Genomic DNA, 6395 nt, shown 5'->3' on the forward strand with positions numbered 1-6395 from the left:
GTTTTTACTGTGTCTCTTCACACCTGAAGTGTTCCATCCCATGCCATATCTTGGTCAGTCTCTGAGCCCGCTCCAATGGAATTAAATCCTTCCAATGCTTTAGTAACCAGAACCACGTACGGTGATCTAATCAAAGTCCTGTGGAGTTCCAACTTAACCTCCTTGTTCTTATAAGCTAAGCCACGACTGATAAATGTAAGTGTTGCGAATGCCTCCTTAACTATTTATTAAAATGTCTTTCCACATTCAGGGATCTGTGAATAATTACTCAAAGACAGGGGCAGAGTTCGCTAAACCCAGGAACTGAAGTGAGCCAAGCACGCACATGTTTAAGTCTACTTTGGGGGTGTGAGTGAGGCACTTACGTGCTGGAAGAATTTGTGAAGGGACTGAAGAAAGACTGTGCTGATGATATCCACAGAGTGTGAAGCAAACTTTTAAAAATGAAGTCAGGAGACATAAAGGAGGAAAATACCGCAAACTTTGATTGGGGGTCAGAGAGCTCCCTCACTTTGAATAGAACCAAGGAACAGGAATAGAACAAAGTCAGAAATGGGTAACAGACCAATTTGGGCTCCTCCCCTTATCAGACCGACAGAGAGTTAACTCGATCTGCAGATAGTTTTATTTTAATTTCACCACACCAAATCTTCCGTATTGTTAGATGTTTCAGAGACAACAGGAACTGCAGATGCTGGAGAATCTGAGATAACAAGGTATAGAGCTGGATGAACACAGCAGGCCAGGCAGCATCAGAGGAGCAGGAAAGCTGATGTTAGTGGAGCTCACAAGATACACCTGGAGGAAAATAAACTGATAGCAGTTCAGAAGGAGAAAGCAAAGGAGCAGGAATTATTTGTCACTATTTTAAATGTGCACTTATGTGGATGGTTATAAATGTTAATTAAGAAGAAGCCACAATTCGGCAGCTTTGAAATGTATCTTTGAGGATAAGGTATAAATAGCTGAAAAATGATGAAGAAGACAGAGTGAGACCTGAAAAAGGAATCATGACTGTCCGTTGCAGCACAGTTTGAGGAGGCCATAATTTACCAGAGTTAGAGGGCAAAATTTAAATTATGGTGTTGTTCACAAAACATATATTCAGACTTGGTTCCACAAAGAATTTCAAATTTGCTGAAGTTTTTGAAAATAGAGTGACCTGTATTTTTTGATTTAAAAATGGGAACAAAGTTGTTTTTTGCGTGTACTAGAAGCTGAATACATAGAAAAATTGATGTTTTGGCATACATTCAATTGAACAGGCTTTTGAAAAATGTTTAAGAACAAAATATTGCAAATGTAAATGTAGGAGGTATTTGTTTTTGTGTTGAAAGTGATCTTACCTAAATTGAAAGGCAGTTGAGACAATAGAAGCAAATTTTGAGATCAAAGAGATGACTATGAAAGTTGAAAGAACAGTTTTAAATGATCAGAAAATTTAGGTAGTTATCTATAGGAAGTAAACTTTCAGCGTGACATCAATCACCAATTTGGGCTCCTCCCCTTATCAGACTGATGGAGAGTTAACTCAATCTGCAGATAGTTTTATTTTGATTTCACCATACCAAATCTTCCATTTTGTTTGATGTTTTAGAGATAGCAGGAACTGCAGATGCTGGAGAATCTGAGATAACAAGGTGTAGAGCTGGATGAACACAGCAGGCCAAGCAGCATCAGAGGAGCAGGATGGCTGACATTTCGGGCCTTGACCCTTCTTCAGAATCCAGAATCATTTCTGAAGAATGATTCCATACCACAGCCATAGGTAAGGTGGACATAAAAGAATGTTTTCTCTTTTGGAAGGGTGATTGCCTTGGGGTTGGGGGGGCATCATAGACTTAAGGTAAGGGTCAGAAGCCAAGAGGAGATGTGAAAGAAAGCTTTTTAATCTAAAGGACAGTGTGAATGCAGCACTCGCTGCCTATTCGGGTATAGAGGCAGAATTCCACATAATATTATTGTGTTTTTAAATGTGCAATAGCACCCAAGGCTATGTATGAAACACTGCAAGAATGACTTTAGAAGAGTTGTATGGTTATGTTGTGATGCAATCCACAGAAATACCTTTCTCTCAGCTGTAGGTCATAATGACTCAATGTCTCTGTTAGAATGTATGGTCTACTAAACTTTACTTGGTACAATTTAATACATTTCCTCCCTTTCTACTTTGCAGATAATTGAATGAAATTCCTGCTCTGCACATTTAGAATTTGACTGTAAAACAGCTTCATCCATTCACTAGGGAAAGTCACTTTTAGTCTACGTGAAATGTTCCAACCTCAGAATCTACATTTCTGTTTGACCCATTAAGTGAGTCAGTGATGCTCACACCTCTGAGCAATTCAGTTTGAAGGCACTTGAATAAATGATATTTCCACTTTCTTAATGAGTTGTGAAAACTGAAATCCACTCCCCAATCTTGGCTGCTGTCCTGTGGAGATGTTTGGTATCAGCAAGCTTTTTGAGGAGGCTTCTCAAAGAGATTGGTTCAGTCTATTCTGTCCTGACGGGGCCCAAGTGAATTTTAAATTTGGATCCAATGTTAAATGACAGGCAGGGAACAAATTCCAATGGCTGTTTTATACCTCCAAACAGGTCATTCTGTCATTAATGTTATGTACCAGACCGGATCCCTTCAAATTATATGTAGAAGATCGCATAGATTCAAACTTTTTCCCTTTTAAAGGTAAGTGTAAGGTGTTGCATTCCAGATGCAATTCGATTGGTAAAGCTTCTCAACTTTAAGCAAAACACACTGCATTTTTTACACTACAGTTAAAATGCAAATAAAATTAAAAAAAAACTTATCTGTAACTCTATGGAAATACTTGACAAAATAATGAATATATTAACTGGTTCTACTAAACTTTTCCATGATGTCCCAATTTGGTAATATCCCATATACACTCCCTTTGACATAAAGGCAGTTCTTCACTCTAGGAAGAAAAAAAAATCATTAAGATGAAATTGTGAGAGAGTAATAGCCAGGAGACATTTACTGAAACTTCCAACTGTGTTGAGGCCCAAACAACTTCTGATGCTCCTGAAAAACCAATACTTAACAATACTCATTCTGAGGAAGGGCCACCAGACCCGAAACATTAACTCTGTTTTCTCTTCCACAGATGCTGCCAGACCTGCGACCTTGTTTTTGTTCCTTAACAATCCTGTGAGAGCAGGAGCAGGCACACCCATTCAAGGCTGTTAAAAATCAAAGTCTCCCAAGCTATTTACTCAAGTGATCTTTGCAAGCTAACACTTCTGACTAACAACTGCTCTTCAAAATAACAGGACAAATAAGTCGTTAAAACCCACAGCATCGGCTCACCTCCCCCTTAAAAAAGGATCTCCAATATACAAAGATGACTGTTTCTAAAAAGGATCTTTTGTCTTACTCTATCAGTGCACGGCAGTACATGCGCATTACATATACATCAAAGTTTTGACAATAAATCAGCAATTATGTACTCTCATCCTGTCACGTGGGTAAGTTCCATTTGAATGGCTACGATTATAAACTCCAACTAAACAGTGTGGAATTTTTGTTCTTAAATTTCTCCAAAAACAATGGTTGACAATCTTTTTATGCATCGTTTCAAGACATATCGCCGCATACAAGTATTGAAATGTTGTGAAGGCTCTCCATATCTTACTTGAATAATTACACAATCAATTAAGCCTCTTGTAAAATGTTCCTCCAATGCAGTAATGGGTTTTAAAGGTATTGATTTCATCAATGCCTGAAGTTTTCCAGTTACCTGATATGTATGAAATGCCTGGCAAAATTCAACCACATCCTTATGCTGTACAGGCTAATCATTTTTTTTTGGATTTTGGTTCGATTATCTTTACTCTGAAATTAACTCCAACTTTTAATTCATGTGCTCCTTGCAATATCTCCATTTTATATTCACTGATAATACAACTTGGTGAGATTCTGTCCCTTTCTCAGCCACCTGAATATGTGATTGTCTCCTGTTTCTCAGTAAGACGTTATTTTTAATATAGCAACGTTCTGGAATGCACTCAGATTCTTCTTTTGTGCACACGTTTTGATACACTTGCTTTAGTTTTTCATTATTCTGTTGCATTTAAGCTAATTTCTTTGAAGTCAAAAGATTCAATTTGTTCTTCACCTGCTCTTATTTTAGTTCAACTATTTGATAAAACATTTTGTTTGATAATTGTTCTTCAAATTCCTCACATGTATTCTATGATTTCTACACCAGCTTCAATCCTCCACTTTGTTATTACACAGTCAGGAAAAAATCCTGGGATATACTCCCTGTAATACCTCAGGTACCAGATGTTCTGCTGGCTTTACAAACACAGCAGTTCTGAGCTAATTGAATTAACCTGCATTTGGGGAGGCAGGAACAATCACAAACCGTCAGCATGATTTTGTTAAGGGGACGTCATGTCTCACTAACTTGGCTTAAATTTTTGAAGAAGTCACCAGCTGCATAGATGAGGCCAATACTTTTGACCTTTTCAACTTGAACTTCACCAAGGCTTTCGATAATGTCCCTTCTGGGATCAAATGTAGGAGCCCATGGGATCCAAAGAAATTTTCTGAATTGAATCCACAGTTGACTATGTGGCAGGTAGCAGACGGTCATGGCTGAATTGTACTTTTCGAGTTCTATTCCAGCCTGGGGTGAATGTTTGTGTGGAATTTGCACATTATTCCTGTGTCTGTGAGGGTTTCCTCTGGGTGCTCCAGTTTCCTCCCACATTCTAAAGATGTGCAGTGTAGGTGTATTGGCCACGCTAAGTTGCCCATTGTGCTCAGGGATATTTAGGTTAGGTGGGTTAGACGTGGGAAATGCAGGGGTGAGGGAATGGGTCTGGGTGGGATGCTCTTCGAAGGGCTGGTGCGTGCTTGTTGGGCCAAATTTCCACACTGTAGGGGTTTTATGATTTAACTTGCGGGCAGGAGTACATGAGAATTGGTGATAATGCATAAAGAAATCCATATCGTAACAAGACTAGGTATGGGATAGGTAGAAAACATGGAAGGATGGAAACAGTCTCTGTTGAACTCACTGTTGAGTCCAAGAGACTGCATGATCCCAAATGCAAAATTACGCATCTTTCAAGCTTGTGTCAAGGCTCACTGGAACAGTGTGGCAGTCCTCCAACAGAAATCTTGATGTGGGAACATGGCAGCATGATGAAGTGGTAGGTGTCTGGAAATTTAGGATCATTTTTGCAACCAGAGCAGAGTTGTCCTGCAAAGCGATCACCCTTCCTTTGTTTCATCTTCCCAATGCAGAGGAGGACACGTTGTGAACAATGGTAGATTAGACCGAATAAAGCACAGCCAAATTTCTGCTTCTTGATTGGGGCCTTGGATATGACAAGGGTGGAGGCATTTTAGTATTACACTTTCTGTGACTGCATGAGAAGGTTCAGTGGAAGTGTGAAGAGATGTGGGAATCGAAGAAAAATGTACAATAGTGTTTCAGAGACAATGTTCCTTGCAGAACCCTGACAGAGGAGGAAAGGTGTATCCGTGTCTAGTAATGGTATCCATGTGGAGGTGATGGAACTGACAACTTGAGGACCACAGGAACCCTTTCATTTTGGTGGGAGACAGAGGAAAGGGTGAGGGCAGAAGTTCAGGAAATGGGTTGAATGCAGCTAAAGGCTTTATCGATCAAGGCAGTGGAGAATTCTGGGTTGAGTTAAAGAAGTTGGATATTTCTGGACGCCCTCTGCAGAAGGTGGCATCTTCAGAAGAATTCTGATGTGATAGCCAAATGGGGAGAACAGGGTGGAATCCTTGTAGAAGGTAATGTGTGAGGATGTGTAGTGGAGTTAACTGTGGGAGTTGGTGGGTTCGGAGTATGTATTAGTGGCAAGCTTACCCTTATTAATGGAAACAGAAATGTGGAGGCAGGGAAAGAAAGATTCGAAGTGGACCAGGCGAAGGCAAGAATGAGGTGGAAATTGGAAGCAAAATTTATCAATTTTTCCAATTCTGCATGAGAAGAGCAATCACCAACGATGATGTCATCACTGTACCTGAGAAAGAGTTGTGGGAAGAAACTGTGAAAGATTCAAAAGACTGCATAATAAAAAGACATTACTGTTGCCCATGCAGGTACCCATGGGCACAACTTTGACATGAAGAAAGTGCGAGAAGTGAACAGATGACATTTTAACATAACGGGGCAAATTTCGTATGTAGTTCAAGATGCATGGAGGAATCAAAACATTTGTTGAATCTGTATCAAAGCATAACTGGGTCTGAATTAGAACTGTAATTTCATATTCACATCAACAATTCTTGGTGAAATACAGGTTACAGAACAAGCCAATGTGTTGCCAAATATAAAATGCAACAAGATGCGAAATTGCTCTAAAATTAGAGCTGCAAACAGAAGCGA

At 39.5% G+C, this 6395-nt stretch overlaps 1 long non-coding RNA gene across 1 annotated transcript; it reads left to right on the forward strand.

Annotated features, from left to right (window-relative positions):
- Positions 1-647: 647 nt before the first annotated feature.
- On the forward strand, positions 648-3571 carry LOC132207463 (uncharacterized). The gene is made up of 3 exons (XR_009443482.1): positions 648-716; positions 1598-1768; positions 3129-3571. It is a non-coding gene; the product is annotated as an uncharacterized LOC132207463 (long non-coding RNA).
- Positions 3572-6395: the final 2824 nt, after the last annotated feature.

The sequence above is a fragment of the Stegostoma tigrinum genome, chromosome 47 (assembly GCF_030684315.1).
Source record: "Stegostoma tigrinum isolate sSteTig4 chromosome 47, sSteTig4.hap1, whole genome shotgun sequence".
Classification (NCBI taxonomy): Eukaryota; Metazoa; Chordata; class Chondrichthyes; order Orectolobiformes; family Stegostomatidae; genus Stegostoma; species Stegostoma tigrinum.